Raw genomic sequence first — 16,920 nt, forward strand, 5'->3', positions numbered from 1 at the left:
CATCATGTCTGGCATTAAAAAAGATTTTATAATCAACTAAATTTGGAAAGACTGAACACAATTCCTCCTTCTTGTATATGAACAAATTAAAGGCACTGAGAAGACTTGAAGCCAGGAAATTTCTTTGACTTTTTTCAATTCAGCTTTTTCATGAAAAAGTTAGATTTTCTATCTTATTTAGGGTTTGTGCATTAACATTTATACATGAAGATGCAATACGTTTTGTTTTTACCCTCTGTGTGTTATTTCTATTAGGGTTAGGAATCAGGATTATGTTAGCTTTTTAATATTAATAAGGAAACTTTATAAGCTCAAAAAGAATCTAAACAGCAAGGACATACTTTTTAGGATCTGAACAAACTTGCCTGAGAAATGGCTCCCCAGGGGCAGCAGCTTTTGCGCTTTGACAGCTTCATCTTTTTCTTTCATGAATATTGCTCAATTCAGGTTTATTTCCTTTTCTTCTTTTAATTTGGTTTCTTACTTTTCCTAAAAGGTCATCAGTATCAATGAAATTTTCAGAGTTTCAGCATGTAATTATACATAACATTCCCTAGAACTTAAAACAAAAAAATACCCCTTTGTATTTTTAGTTATATTCTCTTTCTAATTCCATATGTTTCATATTCATATTTTCTTTATTTTTATATTGATTTGATTTTCAGAGATTTGTTTTGATGACTGGTATATTCAAAGAATCAATATGTATTTATTTCTTGCAAAATTTTCATTTTCTAATTAGTTAATTTCTGCTTTTATCTTCATTAATTCTTCTCACCTGCTTTTTTAATGGTTATTTATCATTGCTTTTCTAACTTCTTCTTTAGAGTATTAGGCTATATATTTTCATTCTTATTTAATGGTAAGTACATTTAAGGCTATACATCTTTCTCTTAATACAGGTGTAGCTATGCCTTGCTGGATGGCAGGGCATAAGCCTTTCCACGAGTCTGGTCATGCTTGGAGGACCTTTAAGCTCAGGTGGGAAAACAACAGCAGTAGCGATCTTAGGAAGGCTCACTGCATTTTGGAAACAGCAGAGATTCTCTTCCATGCCCCCTCTCTCCATGCACAGCTGGGTAATTAATTGTTCAGTTTCTGAATTCAGACTGCCCAGGCTGGCATTTCAGTTTTGACACCTAATAGCAGAATAAGCTACTGAAGGTGCAGGAGGACAGTGCAGCTCACGGGCTTACACATGGTTCGTCCCCTCTCCAAATTTGCTGTACTGCCCTTTACTCTGATGAAGCCACCACTGTTTGGAGGCAGAGCAACCTGCAAGGTGGTCTCCTCCCAGAGTCCAGGCAGGAAGTGGGAGGAAAGCCCTTCTGCTCTTGGCTTTCCCTAGCCTACTCTGGGACTTTAGACCAGAAGAGGAGATCAGGATCCAAGTGCCTCACTACTTTCCTATCCTTCAGTCACTTTCTTCTGTCTATTTTAGGGACCAGAGTACATTTTTTTTTCACACTCCCATCTTCCACTGAGGCTTCTTTACATCAGGCCTCTCCCTTCTCAAACCAAGCCTTTCGTTGGCCAAGATACAGGGAGACACAATGATTCCCAGTTAGAAAAAAACAAATCAGAAAATGTTTTTAAAACACTGTACCCATTACACAGACACCGAGTACCATTTCTCTGAAAAATACTTATGTATATTATTTCTTGAATTCAGAGATATCAATGACAAATTCATCATCAATAAAAAAAATCCTATTAAATAAACTAAAAAACGGATTTACCAATTAACAATGGCATACCTTTAAATACAAACCACTCTCTTTAGTTTCTCAATCAAAGTTTAGGTCTATGATTTTTTTCTCATTAAAAGTCAAAGGTTTTTCTGAAAAATTTTGGCTATGAGCAATCGATTATATACTATACCATGAAAATAATATTTTTTTTTACAACCCAGGTGACTGAACTTGAATAATTTAGAAGATTTAGGTTTAACAATAAAATATAAGTCTTATCAAATAACATTAGGGTTTTTATCTGCATTTCCTATTCTATTAAAGGGGTTGTTTTGCTTTTTTTCCCTTAACTGAATTATGTCTAACGGTTAGTTAAATAGCTTCCATTGAAAGTTAGTCAGTAACTTCTGACAAATAGAAGTTCATTTCCTGACTGGCCTCTGTGCATAAACAGGTCACTTCCACATATTTGAGCATTGAAATGTGTCATATATTTAGACATACCCAGCAAGGACCAAAATAAAGGCAGAAATTAATTAATAAAGAATATCATGACTCCAAAAGTTTGGTTGTTGAAAGACTACTAATATTGATAAACTTTGGCAAGACTGATAAAGACAAAGCAAAAAGAAGACAGAAATTACTAACATTAGGAAGGATAAAGGAACATCAATACAAGACCTATAGGTATTGAAAGGTGATAAGAAAAAACAATGAACAAGTTTACACCAAAAAATTTAACAACTTAGATGAAATGGAAAACTTCCTTGAAAAAAACCCCCACAATTTACATAAAATAGTATAAAATTAAATAGAAAAAGTGAATAGTCTCATCTCTATTAGAGAAACTGAATTCATAATTAAATGCTTTCTTTCAGAGAAATGTCTAGGCTATTGTGGCTTCAGTGATGAATTCTAACAAACATTTAAAGAAGAAATAAAACTAATATTACCCAGGTGCTTTCAATAAACTTAAGATGAGGAAATATATCAAAACTTGTTTTATGAGGCCAACATAACATATTGCCTTTGATGATAAGACAAACATATTAAAATATATTATAAGAAAGGAAAATTACAAACTTATAGTGTTATTAACTTAGATAGAAAATTCTTAACAAAATATTGGGATATAAAATCCAGAACTATATAAAAAACATAATACATTATAATCAACTGAGTTTTATTCCAGCAATGCAAGGTTAGTTTAACTTTTGAAAATCAGTCAATGTAATTCATTATCTTAACAGAATAAAGGAATAAAACCATATGATCATTTCTATAAATACAGAAAAATATTAAATATCTATTTATGATAATACCTCTCAGCAAATTAGAAATAAAGGGAAGTTTTTTTAAACCTGATCAAGGACACCTGCAAAAAAAACTACAGCTAATATACTTAATGGTAAAAGACTTCTTTTCTCCCTAAGTTTAGAAATAAGGCAAAATTTCCCACTCTCATCACTTCTATTTAATATTGTACTGGAAGTCCTAGCTAGTGCAATAAGGCATGAAGATGAAATAAAAAGTATACGGAGGAAAGGAATAATAAAAAGCTATTTTTGTTCATAGATGACATGATTATATATGCAGAAAATTCTAAACGAATCCACAAGAACAACTGAAATTAAAAAGGGAATATAACAAGCTCACAGGATAGAAGTCAAGATGCAAAGTTAATTTTATTTACATACACTAGCAACAGCCAATTAAAAAATCAAATTTAAAAGCCAACACCATTTAAAATAGAGTCAAAAATTCAATATACTTACAAATGACATGTACGACTTCTATGCTGAAAACAATAAAATATTGCAGAGAGAAATTAAAAAGACCTATACCATGGATATATATCTATCCTTATGCCAATAGCATACTTTATTAGTATAATTTTATAATAAGATTTAAAATCATATACTTGTAATCTTCTATTTTCTTCTTTTTCAAAATTATTTTAGCTATTCTAGGTCCTTTGTATTTCATTATAAACATTAAAATCAACTTACTAATTTCTACCAAAATGTCGCTGGAATTTTGAAAGGGATGACATTGACTCTATTAATCACTTTGGGAAAGATTCACTTCTTAACTGAGTTTCTCAATACATTAACATTGTATTTATTTGCAGTTACTTAGTTTTTCTTTAATTTCTCTCTGCATTATCTTGCAGTTTTCAGTTAAGGGGGTCCATTTTTGTTTTGTTTCATTTTATGTTGTAACTCTTTAACAATGAGATAATCATCTCTCAAAATCCTTCACATATTTACCTGTTTCAATTCCTCTGGATATAACCAATCTCCTGTCACTACTGCCACACCTCCTCCTCCATGCAGATGCCTTTCTACAACATGTTACTTGGCCTCTGACACCCTGTGCTGGGGTTCCCCCCAGTGTGGACATCCTCCTCTCCCTGCTTGGGCTTCAACACTGCGTGCCAAGCCAACCTTGTGTGCGTATGACCTCCTCATTCTGCTTTGGCCCTGATGTTTCATACTTTGATTCCCAAACATGTAAATGTCCGCCTTCCTTTGTTGAGTTCTCATGCCTAACACTGGGTCCTCCTAACCAACACACACACATACACACACACTCACACATTCACACACACACACACACACACACACACACACACACCCTTCAGGCACAACCCGAACTCTGATATCCTATTTAAGGCCTTTCCTCTTTGAGCCTTCTCACTCTACTCAGGCACTACCACTCTGTGTCACATGGGGACACTCTACTAAATAGCTTTGAAAGTGTATTATTCCAAAAATGGAGGGAAAGGAAGGGAAGAGGAAGAAAGAGGAAGAGCAAGGTGGAGTTTTTAATAAATGATATTGGCATAACTAGATACCCATTTGGAAAAAGACAAATCAATCTATCCCTCTACTGTGTACTAGAATAAATTCAAATTTATTAGAAATTTAAATGTGAAAAATTATATAAATACTAAAAGAAAACATGGACAAATTCCTCTATGGATTAGGAGTGTGGAATACTTTCCTCTTACGACTCAAATTCCAGAAACAACTTTTACATGATAAGGCAAGTAAAAAGACAAATGGCTGACTTGGAAAAATCCTTCAACTTATATCACCTCATGCATAAAGGACTTCTAGACATAGAGAAGAAAAATTTCAACAAATCTTTAGAAAAAAATAAAAGTAATGCAAATGGTCCTGAAGTGTGAGAAAAGCTGATCAACCTCACTCAGAATATGAGATATGTAAATTAAAATTTCACTGAGATATCATTTCTCACATACCAGATTGGCAAAAATCCAAAAGTATGACAGCATGCATTGTCAGCAAGGCTGAGAGAAAGGAAAAACTCTCATTCACTATTGGTGATATTTAGCAAAATTACATATGCATTTACCCTTTAACTCAGCCATCTCATTTTTAATAATCTATCCAGAAAATACAATAGTAAAAATATGAAAAGATACATGTTCTAGACTATTTATTGCAGCACTGCTTCTGATAAGTAAAAGCCTAGAGACCAGACAAATGTAGACTAGTAGAGGAATAAGCCCTAGTAGGTCAGGACACTGGAGGACCATGCTGCATAAAGAAGATGCAGAAACTCTCTGTATATCACTATAAAGGGATCTCTAGGATTTTTTATTTAATGAAAAAAGCACTCTGGAGATAAGCTTGCAAACTATGCTAAGTTCTACCTAAGAAAGGAGAGGATACAAATAGATACCTACATTTGCTTATATTTAAAAACCAGTGGGGAGGGAGAAAATAGATTGGAAGGGGTATAGACGGAAGCTAGACTTCTTTGCATGTATCTTATTTAGTAGATTTGATTTGGAATCATGTATATTCTTCACATTATTATTAACAAAATTAAGTCTAAGTAATAAAAGGCAAAATGACACAAATGAAACTAACTCTGTATTGAGTTGGTGGTTTTATCAGTGAGAGAAAAATTATTTCATTGATTGTAAAACACAGTAATTTGACAGGATATCCTTTGTGGAATAGATCCTATGGACAAAAAGAACAACAAAATTCAGCTGTTTTTAGTAAGCATAGTGTTAATGTTATTGAGATTTTTTTTCTAAACCAATGTGTGTATAATAGGGGTAGGTATGCATGCACACATATGTGTGTGTGTATATATATATGGATAAAGCAAATAAGTAATTATGTTAATGCTGTTGAGTCAATATTTTCAGCATAAGAGGAAAGAGATACAAATATAAAATCAAAGAAATTGTGTAAAAACCCATAGGCCTAAATTTGAATTGGAAATACGAACTTTATAAAAACCTGATGAGTTTTCTCTTCAAAAGTTACATATTTTCTAAGTCTGTCCACTGAAAAGAACTAGAAAAAATTACTAACCCAGAGCAAAGATCATCCCAAGCATCCAGACTGTAGTCCCTGAACACTCATTTCCATAAAAGGAACAAGAGCTCTTTGAAGAGATAGCTGATTCCAGGTCTGTGGCAGCAAATGTACAAAATTAGCCTGAAATCTCAATATTGAAAGTAAGGAGATTATTGAAACTCACTGGAGCCATATCAAAAGGACTGAAGAGGCAACTTGAATTGGCTTCTACTTGTCTCAAAAATGGGTAATTGAAACATCAATAGGGATAATAACTACAGTGAATTGAAGTATATTGAACGTATTTAATCCATGAGTTCATAATGCTTTGAAGAAAAACAAACAAACTTGTGACCACTATTAGATGCTAGGGAACCAATTCATTCTGAAAACTGGTAAACAAAGGGAAAGTATTTATCCTGTAATTTGTATACAAACTATAATGAAGACTAAATATACATACATATTCATATTCCATTGATAAGAAAATGTTCTCTATAAAAGAATTCTAAATGATAAATGCAGAAAAAATGAGAGAATTAGAATACCAACATTTCACAACCACTAATGAAAACTGCATCTAGGCAAAGAGTATCAAAGGCTATTAAAATTATTTGGTTAAAACTAATAAAAAACTTTATAGTGGACTGCTCAGGTTGGCAACACTTGAATCTACTGATCAATTTTAACACAACAAAAAAAAGAGATACAATCAGATACTGTGTGACGCCTAAAGTGATGCAAAAGGAAGTACAAAATACCAGCTATGAAGTATTCTTGCCAAACATCGAAAATGAATCTATCAAGCCTCTAACTACAACTGTACAGGAAACACAAGGGACAGAAGAGCATGTTAAACAACACTCTGGTGACATATCAGTGAAATCCAGTACGTGGAAGACTCTACAAATGACCCACTTTCTTCAAAAGATAAACAAAATACAAATAAAATTACAAAGGAGGGGGGAACTATTGATTAAGAGAGACATAAGGGATATATCAACCAATACAAGATATGGATTCCGTTTGGCTTCTGATTCTAACAAGCCGACTGTAAAAACAAACAAGTAACAACAACACAAAAACAACCAACCAACCAATAAACAATAAAAACATTTATGTGATATATTGTGATACTAAGATACTAAGGAATTATAATTTTTAAGTATAACAATGGTATTGTGGTTATGTTAAAAAGAAGAGTCATTATATTTTAGGATTGGCACATTCATTGAGGAAATATTATAATACCAGTGATTTGCTTCAAAATAATCTAGTGTTATGGGAGAAATGGTGGGGGTATAAATGAAAGATTTTTCATGTGTTTAAAATAATTGAGGGGCTTCCTTGGCAGTCTAGTGGTTAAGAATTTGCCTTCCAGTGCAGGGGGTGTGTGTTTGATCCCTGGTTGGGGAGCTAAGATCCCACATGCCTCACGGCCAAAATAACAAAACATAAAACAGAAGCAATATTGTAACAAATTCAGTAAAGACTTTAAAAATGGTCCACATCAAAAAAATCTTTAAAAAAAAATGAAGTTTGAACCATGGGTGCATGGATTTATTGTATTATTCTTTCTACTTTTGTACCTATTTGAGCCATGGGTGCATGGATTTATTGTATTATTCTTTCCACTTCTGTACTGATTTGGAATTTTCCATTGTGAACACACAAACAAAATCTAGAGGGCTTACCTATGCTGAAGCCAAGCAGATTTCTTTTTTTTTTTTTTTATTTTTTGCGTTATGCGGGCCTCTCACTGTTGTGGCCTCTCCCCTTGCGGAGCGCAGGCTCCGGACGCACAGGCTCAGCGGCCATGGCTCACGGGCCCAGCCGCTCTGCGGCATGTGGGATCTTCCCAGACCGGGGCACGAACCCGTATCCCCTGCATCGGCAGGCGGACTCTCAACCACTGCGCCACCAGGGAAGCCCCAAGCAGATTTCTTAAGCAATGTCTTTGGAGGTAGGTACCACATAACAAGCATCTCCTTATTCTTACCTAGTCAAATTTGGTTATCTTATCTTTTCACAGTTAGCTAAGAACTTATCTCAGTGATTAACACACTCTTAATTGCCTTTTACTTCAACACTTTCTACTGTAGCACTAGCCAAATGTATTTTTTTACTTTTCGGAATTTTATTCCAGCTACAGTTCTCTCTTCTAAATCACATGTATATAAAACATGTCCCCATAAGTAACCATTGTTTTTGCTTGTCTATGGTTGCCTGCATTGTCATAGGATCTCCCTTTTCATTCATGCAATTTTTTTTTTTTTTTTTTTTTTTTTTGCGGTACGCGGGCCTCTCACTGTTGTGGCCTCTCCCGTTGCGGAGCACAGGCTCCGGACGCGCAGGCTCAGCGGCCATGGCTCACGGGACCAGCCGCTCCGCGGCATATGGGATCCTCCTGGACCGGGGCACGAACCCGTATCCCCTGCATCGGCAGGCGGACTCTCAACCACTGCGCCACCAGGGAGGCCCATTCATGCAATTTTTTAAACAAGCATTAATAGTTAATACAATGCTTGCTATATGTTCTAGACTGACATAGGTGCCTTAGGCAACATGGAATAACCAGAATTACATCCTTCCCTTCAAGGAAATGGCATAGGTAAAATAACTGACACATCACAGGAGAGCTACAGAGGTTGATGCCCTTCCCTTCCTGTGTGCCTGGTGTTGTTCAGAAGGGCAGGGTACACAGTCGTGGAGCAGAAAGCACAACTCATATTATCCTGGCTGTTGTATTCATGCTGCCACCATACATAGTATGTGAATTAGGTTTAACCTAAGGATTGACTATAAGGTATCTGAAAAAGCAACCTTGATTTTTCCCAAGACCCTGGCTGTTCTACTCACTATTCTAGTGAATACCTCTTTTATAGGGCCATTTTAGCATCACCCTATGTGGACTTGAGGCTTAGGAATATTTATGAGAACGATTTTTTTTGGTAGGCCATTACCAATACTTTATTCACTCGACAAATGCATGCATGCTTACCATGTGCCTGGCACTGTACTTAGTACAGTGATATAAGAAGAAGAAAACAAAGTCTTTATTATTCTGTAGCTTATGGTGCTGAGGACAAGACAGATGTTTATCAAATAAACACACACACACATATAATTGCAACCTGACAAGTTAAAGAAAATGTACAGTTTTTGTTTTTAGAATGTATATAATAAGGGGACCCAACTCTCCTAAGCAGCTGGCTGAAATCTGAAGACTGCCCAGGACTTAACTAAGAGGTGGGATTGTGCAGAGCCTAGGGGGAGGGGTGGTCCCTAGGAGGTAGCTGGCAGTGTTGCAGGGTGTTTATTCAAGAGCTTGAGACAGAGAGGACAGCCTTTGTAAAGACACTGAGGCAGAGAACAAGGGGGAGAGTGCCCGGAGGTACCATTTCAGGCATTGTGAGATGCAAATTATAGATAACTCTAATCTGGGAAGTACAGCAGACCCTAACATAAAGACAACCAACTGAGCTCGGCTGTTAAATATCCAATGAGATAAGCAAATGTTGTGGGCTGATGAACAGAGAGGGTATCAGGATAAAAAAATTGAGTTTTAAGAGAGTAGCATGCAGTCAGGGGAATGCTTTTTCACTCATCTTTTTCTTTCCCCTGAAACCCTCTGATTCCAACTGTTTACAGTTTTAAGAAGCCAGTTACTTAGATTTAATAGAAACATCTAAGTCATTGTTCTTCTAGCAGAAGAGGGAAATGATAATTTCTTTAAACAATCAAAATGTATTTTATTATTTATTTATTTATTTATTTGCCTTTGGAAAAGTCCATTCTTTTTTAAATTGGAGTATAGTTAATTTACAATGTTGTGTTAGTTTCAAGTGTACAAAGTGATTCAGTTATACATATATATAGTCTTTTTCAGATTATTTTCCATTATAGGTTATTACAAGATATTGGATATAATTCCCTGTGCTGTACAGTAGGTCCTTGTTGTTTACCATTTTTATATATAGTAGTATGTATATGTTAATCCCAAACTCCTAATTTATCTCCCCCTGCCCCTGCTAACCCCTTTGGTAATCATAAGTTTGTTTTCTATGTCTGTGAGTCTATTTCTGCTTTGTAAAGCAGTTCATTCGTATTATTTTTTTAAGATTCCACATATGTGATATCACATGATATTTGTCTTTCTCTGTCTGACTTACTTCACTGAATATGATAATCTCTAGGTCCATTCATGTTGCTGCAAATATCATTATTTCATTTTTTATTTTATGGCTGAGTAATGTTCCATTACATATATATACCACATCTTCTTTATCCATTCATCTGTTGATGGACATTTAGGTTGCTTCCATGTCTTTAATTTAAATTGTGCTGCTATGAACACTGGAGTGCATGTACCTTTTTGAATTTGAGTTTTCTCAGGGTATATGCCCAGGTTTGGGATTGCAGGATCATATGGTAGCCCTGTTTTTAGTTTTTTAAGGAACCTCCATACTGTTCTCCATAGTGGCTGCACCGATTCACATTCCCACCAACAGTGTAGGAGGGTTCCTTTATCTCCACACCCTCCTGAAAAATCCATTCGTGATCAGGCCAGAATGCTGATCTCACAGCACAACTTCCCTCTGGTGCTGAGGTAATATTCCAGGGTTATCTCTACTTGGGCTGAATCAGCCTGTACTGGCACTTTTGCAGCAATGGGGAGGGAGGAGCATGTTGGCTTTTAATTTATTTTTTTAACATATTTATTGGAGTATAATTTCTTTACAATGGTGTGTTAGTTTCTGCTTTATAACAAAGTGAATCAGCTATATATATACATATGTCCCCATATCTCCTCCCTCTTGCGTCTCCCTCCCACCCTCCTTATCCCACCCCTCTAGGTGGTCACAAAGCACCGAGCTGATCTCCCTGTGCTATGCAGCTGCTTCCCACTAGCTATCTATTTTACGTTTGGTAGTGTATATATGTCCATGCCACTCTCTCACTTCATCCCGGCTTACCCTTCCCCCTCCCTGTGTCCTCAAGTCCATTCTTTACATCTGTGTCTTTATTCCTGTCCTGCCCCTAGGTCCTTCAGAACCATTAAACCATCAAAATGTATTTTAAATGTATTTTAAATCCAAATCAAAATAGAAAAATGGATTTAAGAGGCATCTCAAGCATTGTGCCAAAACTCAGGTTGAGATATAAGACAAGAGAGCAGAACAAAAAGAACCTAGGTATCCAGCATTTATTGTGTGTTTGAATGAATGAATGAATAAATAAATACTGTTAAATGCTTTATATGTATATAGTATTTATAAAATATTTATGTATATAAAATACATACCACATACACATATAGTTTCTTTAAATTTTCCCAACAGCCCAGTAAGGTCATCATTGTAGTTGTTATTATTTTTACCAAAATTTTACTGATCAAGAAAGGTAACTAATTCAGGTTACCTGCTTAAATATGTGCTATTTTTACTAAACCTCCTAGGAACAAGGATTGTGTAAGTTTCCTTAGCTGTTCTGTCTTTCTTGTCCATACTGGCCATTTGGTTCAGTACAGGGCTTGCCCCTTGTAAGAGCTAACAGCCCACATTAACCAGTGTCATGGTAATAAGAATGCATGTCCTCCTCTGCCAAGGCCAGTCAGGAAGCAGGTCTTTGTGTTCTTACAGTATAGGCACTTCTGTCTGCAGAAGAGGCTGAATTTTTGGTAGATCTTGCTTTGCAAATCTTTGGTTCTCCCCTTGGGGCCTCACATGTATATACAGGACAGGCGCTGCTTATGAGTCCTTTATCATCAATCTTTGATTAGGTTTTCATATCTTTGGTGAGTCATTTAGATTACAAGCTGAAAAACTTATTTTTAAAACTGAAGTCCAGCCAGCATATTATCCCTCCAAAGTGTCTTTTATTAAAAACAAAAGACACACACATGCCCCACACATAGAAAAAAACTCACATTGCCAAAAGACCCATCAAGGTCTTACTGTATATTAGAAGAGAGGCACTATTTCTCCAGGCAGCATCCTCCTGGTCTCCCTGGAGACCATCAAGAGGACAAAAGCAACGTGAAAGTCATAGGAGCTTCAGGGGCAGTGGAATAACAAAGGCTGATTGTAGCCTTTTCAGGTGAGGAGCAGTCCAGAGAAACAGCATGATTCAGATACAGGAGCTATAATTTGGCTTTACCACTTATTGGCAAAGGAGACTTTGCAAGTCACTGAATTCTTTGTGATTCAGTTGCCTCATCTAAAAGTTAAAAACAAAAGATATTGCTTCTTCCTTCCTAAGCACTGATTACAGAAATGCTTAAGAGGAAAGACATATTTTCCAAGTGATTGAATTTGGACACTAAACAAAGGACTCCAAGGGTTTAGTAGTCATTAGACGATTTAATATTTGGCTTTTCTGAGCCTCATGTATAAAATAATCCTCAGCTGAGATGAGCTCATGTATTTGAAACACATACCATGTAATCAAAGGGTAAACACACTGGCACCCAGTAAACATTTTCTACACAATTGTTAATTATAAGACAGAGAATGATGTAATGATTTTTATAAACCACATGGTTTAGAAACAGACAAGCCTGGGTTGGATTCCTAGTCTGCCCTCATTTAACCTTGGTACAATAATAAACCTTGCTGTTTGAACTTTTTTTAAACGTGGAAATAGTTTTTTTTTTATCATCTTTATTGGAGTATAATTGCTTTACAGTGGTGTGTTAGTTTCTGCTTTATAACAAAGTAAATGGGGAAATAGTTCTATGTGAGGAGTAATTATGTAAAGTACTTAGTGCAGTGTCTGATGCATAGGAAGTACTCAAGAAATGGTGGCTTCTATCTGTCTAAATATTCATGCACCCATCCATTATGTGTCTATATCTACAGAGTAGCTTATCATATTCTGCAATACCTGCTTCTCTGAGACCAAATCACATTGGAAATGTTGACTCACTGAATTCACAGAGCTGCATCCAAAGCTTAACCATTTTGCACAGGGGAATATTAAGATGAGAACATGCAACAAAAATACCTCCTTGAAATACTACCAGGTTGGAAAATTAAGGGCTCTGTGCACACACTGTGCTATGGAGTGCACAAACAGTAGTAGTTGCAGTATTTGTGGGTAATTATTAACATTTATCATCTCTGTTTCTTTGTACCACTATCTCAGTTTTCTGCTATAAATCTGGATGTTTTATTTTTTATTTCTGGTAATAATTTGGCCTGGCATCTTTGGAGTTCTCTGTTTTGCTATTACTTAATTACAGATAGTATCACTGAGAAAAAACACTGGAGTTTTTGGTGCTCTAATGTCTGAAATCAATTTATGAAACTGGGACCAAGCCCCATGGTCAGCACATAGTAACTGTTAATGTTCTCTTTCCCCTCTAACCTAATTTAATTGTCAAGAAAAGATATGTAGTGTGATTTAAGCAAAAGGATGATTATCTGAATAGGTGGAGTCTCACTACAGCCAGCATAATGGCCTGTCATACTTGCTTGGTTATATCTGGAGTCTGCGTAAATGGGTATATATTGCCATTATATATAATGTACTTGATTTAAAAACATTTCCACAGATAGTTTCCTGTAAGTACTCGATCTTTTCTTTCCTTAACTTTATTAATCAGCCCTTTCCCTGCTTTTTACTTATCTAGAATTAAATTAAACTCTTATTAGAACAAAAAATTTATCTGTCCTAAAGGTAACTGATTTTCAGATCCTGAAATTTCTACAAATGCTTTGCAGAGCTTATCACATTAAAAACTCTTACAGTTTAATACTGTTACAGCATAAATGCTAAATATAAAAATACATTCGTTTTGATATTAGTGTTGAATTTAGCACCTATTTAGCAGAACTATGTGTACAAAACAAAACAGAACAATGCACTACCTCCTAATAACAAGGTAACTAAAACATGGGCTTTGACTTCAATGAATATAAAGTCCTAGGGTAACCATAGTCAATTAAAAATTCTAAAAAGCCATGTCAACTGCATCTGCTAGTATAGAAGTTTTTAAAATAGTATTTTTTTTTTTTTTTTTTTTTTTTTTTTTTTGCTGTATGCGGGCCTCTCACTGCTGTGGCCTCTCCCGTTGCGGAGCACAGGCTCCGGACGCGCAGGCCCAACGGCCATGGCTCACGGGCCCAGCCGCTCCACGGCATGTGGGATCTTCCCGGACCGGGGCACGAACCCGTGTCCCCTGCATCGGCAGGCGGACTCTCAACCACTGCGCCACCAGGGAAGCCCTAAAATAGTATTTTTATCGTTGGCTCAGCAAAGCATTTTCCCTCTAGGCTATCTAATTCTGAAAGCACACACAAAATTAGATGTTAAAATATTTGATAAAAAGAGTTTCAAATGAGATAATCCCAGGTACAAAAATGCAGTTAAACACACTGTGTAAAGAAATTAGTAATTAGAATGAAAGTCATAAATTAAAAGGATGAATTTTGCTGATGGAGCTAAAGCTGATACCTGAAGTATAGACTATAAGGCTAAAAGTAAAATATCCTGTTACTTAGTTTAATGATTAAATAGACATCAGTAGGTTTAATCCCTTTGATTTAGCAACCTGAGAATAAACTCATATTTACAAGAAAACCACAACTTTTGTATTTGTCTCCTGCTTGCTATCTGTTGTAGTATCTTGAAGATGAGAGATAGAAAAAAATTGCTTAAAAGTTCAGACTATAGTTGATAAAACTGTATTGTATAATTGAAATTTGCTGAGAGTAGAACTTAAATGTTCATCCCCCAAAAAAGAAAAGATAAATATGTGAGGTGATGGATACGGATGTGTTAATTAACTAGATGAGGAGAATCCTTTCACAGTGTATACATATATCAAATCACTATGATGTACAATTTATCTTACAACTTTATACGTCAATTATGCCTCAATAAAATGGAAATTAGAAAAAAAGTTCAGACCTTCATTTAAGTTAATAATGTAATAGCTTTAAACATCTATTCTGAAATTAATGGCTTTCTATTTTTATTAGGAATCCTGAGAACCTGTGCTGTTTCCCACCCCCTAATTCTCTGCCAGAGGCTTTGAGTTGGGGAAGGAGGTTTTAAAAGATACAGCAAGGTTTCCTGCTCCACAATAAAACAATTAAGTGAGAATTTCTGAGAAGTTGCCAAGAACAATCAAGAAAGATGTTGCTTTTTCTGCAGAACACTCACTGAAGAATAACATTGCACCTTAGTCAATGAGCAGATTCTCATTATTTATTTAGATTTATCTGGCAGTTATTCTCTGAAGGGCTCATTAGAGGAAATTATTCCAAGATCATATACATTTACAGACATGTTATTTAGCCCTATGTTTACTTTCATATTTTTTCTTATTTTACCCACAAATATGTTTTGAATCTAGTCACATTTCTCTATCTCCATCACCGTAAACTTTCTTTTTTTTTTTTGGCTGTGCCCTGCGGCATGTGGGACCTTGGTTCCCTGACTAGCGATCGAAACTGCGCCCCCTGCATTTTAAGCGTGGAGTCTTAACCGCTGGACCACCAGGGAAGTCCCTCACCACCCTAAGCTTAATACAGAATAACACCGTCTTTCACTTAGATGAGTGGCATTACCTGTAAACTGGGTTTCCCACCTCCACTCTTGCCTTCTCCATCTGTTCTCTACTCCACAGTCCCGTGATGACTTTTCTGCAAAGAAGACAGCTGGGATTTTGATAAAGATGACACTGACTCCATAGATCAATTTGGGGAGTATTATCACCTTAACAATACTAGGTCTCTGATCCATGAACATATTTACATTTTATTAGTTTTCTTCTAATTTCTTTCAATGATGTTTTGTAGTTTTGGCAGTGCAAGTTTTGCAATTCTTTTGTTAATTTACATCTAAGTATTTTATTCTTTTTGATGCTATTAAGTAAAATTGTTTTTTTTAAATTTCATTCTCAGATCATTCACTGCTGCTATTGAAATACAATTGATTTTTATAGGTTGATCTTATATTCTGTAACCTTGCTTAACTCATTAATTAGTGATTCCTTAGGATTTTCTACATAAAATATAATGCCACTTGAAATTAGAGATGGTTTTACTTCTTTCTTTGTAATCTGTATGTCTTTTAGTTCTCTTTCTTGTCTAATTGCTCAGTCTAGAACCTCCAGTACAATGTTGAATACAGGTGATGAGAGTGGTCATCCATGTTTTGTTCTTGACCTTAAAGGGAAAGTCTTCAGCTTCACCATTAAGTATATTAGCTGTGAGAATTTTGTAGATGCCTTTTATCAGAGAGAGGAAATACCTTCTATTTCTAGTTAAGTTTTTTTTTCATGAAAGCATGTTGAATATTGTTAAATGCTTTTTCTATATGTATTGAGATTATCATGGTAGCTGCAGGGGATTGGTTCCGGAACCCCTGCAGATACCAAAATCCAGTAATGTTCAAATCTCTCACATAGAATGGTGGAATAGAGTCAGCCCTCCGTATCTGGGGGTTCTGCATAAGCAGATTCAACCAGCTTTGAAATTTGATGTGTGGTTGTTAAATCTGAGGATGTGGAACCCGAAGATACAAAGGGCTGACTATAGTTTTTGTCTTCTTTCCTTCCATTCTTCAGATTACACAGCCTCTATCAATTTATCTTTGTGTTTGCTAATTCTTTCTTCTGCCAGCTCAAATCTGTTGAACCAACTCATTGAATTTTAATTTCAGTTATTGTACTTTTCAATTCCAGAATTTCCATTGATATTCTCTATTTGGTAAGACATTGTCATCATTTTTTTTTTTTTACTTCTATAACATGCTTCTTTTAGCTCTGATGTTTATAATGGCTGCTTTGAAGCCCTCAAAGGCAATTTCTTTTGTCTACTCTTTTTTTCTGTTTCCGGGCAACACTTTCCTGTTTATTTTTGTCTTATCCTTTTTTG

General features: G+C 35.6%; 1 protein-coding gene across 1 annotated transcript in view; it reads right to left on the minus strand.

The window, feature by feature from the left end:
* ELMO1 (engulfment and cell motility 1) overlaps window positions 1–16,920 on the minus strand; it is an 813,276-nt gene that overhangs the window by 670,264 nt on the left and 126,092 nt on the right. The window contains exon 4 of the mRNA XM_081244556.1: window positions 366–489. The gene's annotated coding sequence lies outside the window, so the exon portion shown is untranslated. The remainder of the gene's footprint in view (window positions 1–365; window positions 490–16,920) is intronic.

Source organism: Mesoplodon bidens (assembly GCF_964165515.1).
Source record: "Mesoplodon bidens genome assembly, chromosome: 9".
In the NCBI taxonomy this organism is placed as follows: Eukaryota; Metazoa; Chordata; class Mammalia; order Artiodactyla; family Ziphiidae; genus Mesoplodon; species Mesoplodon bidens.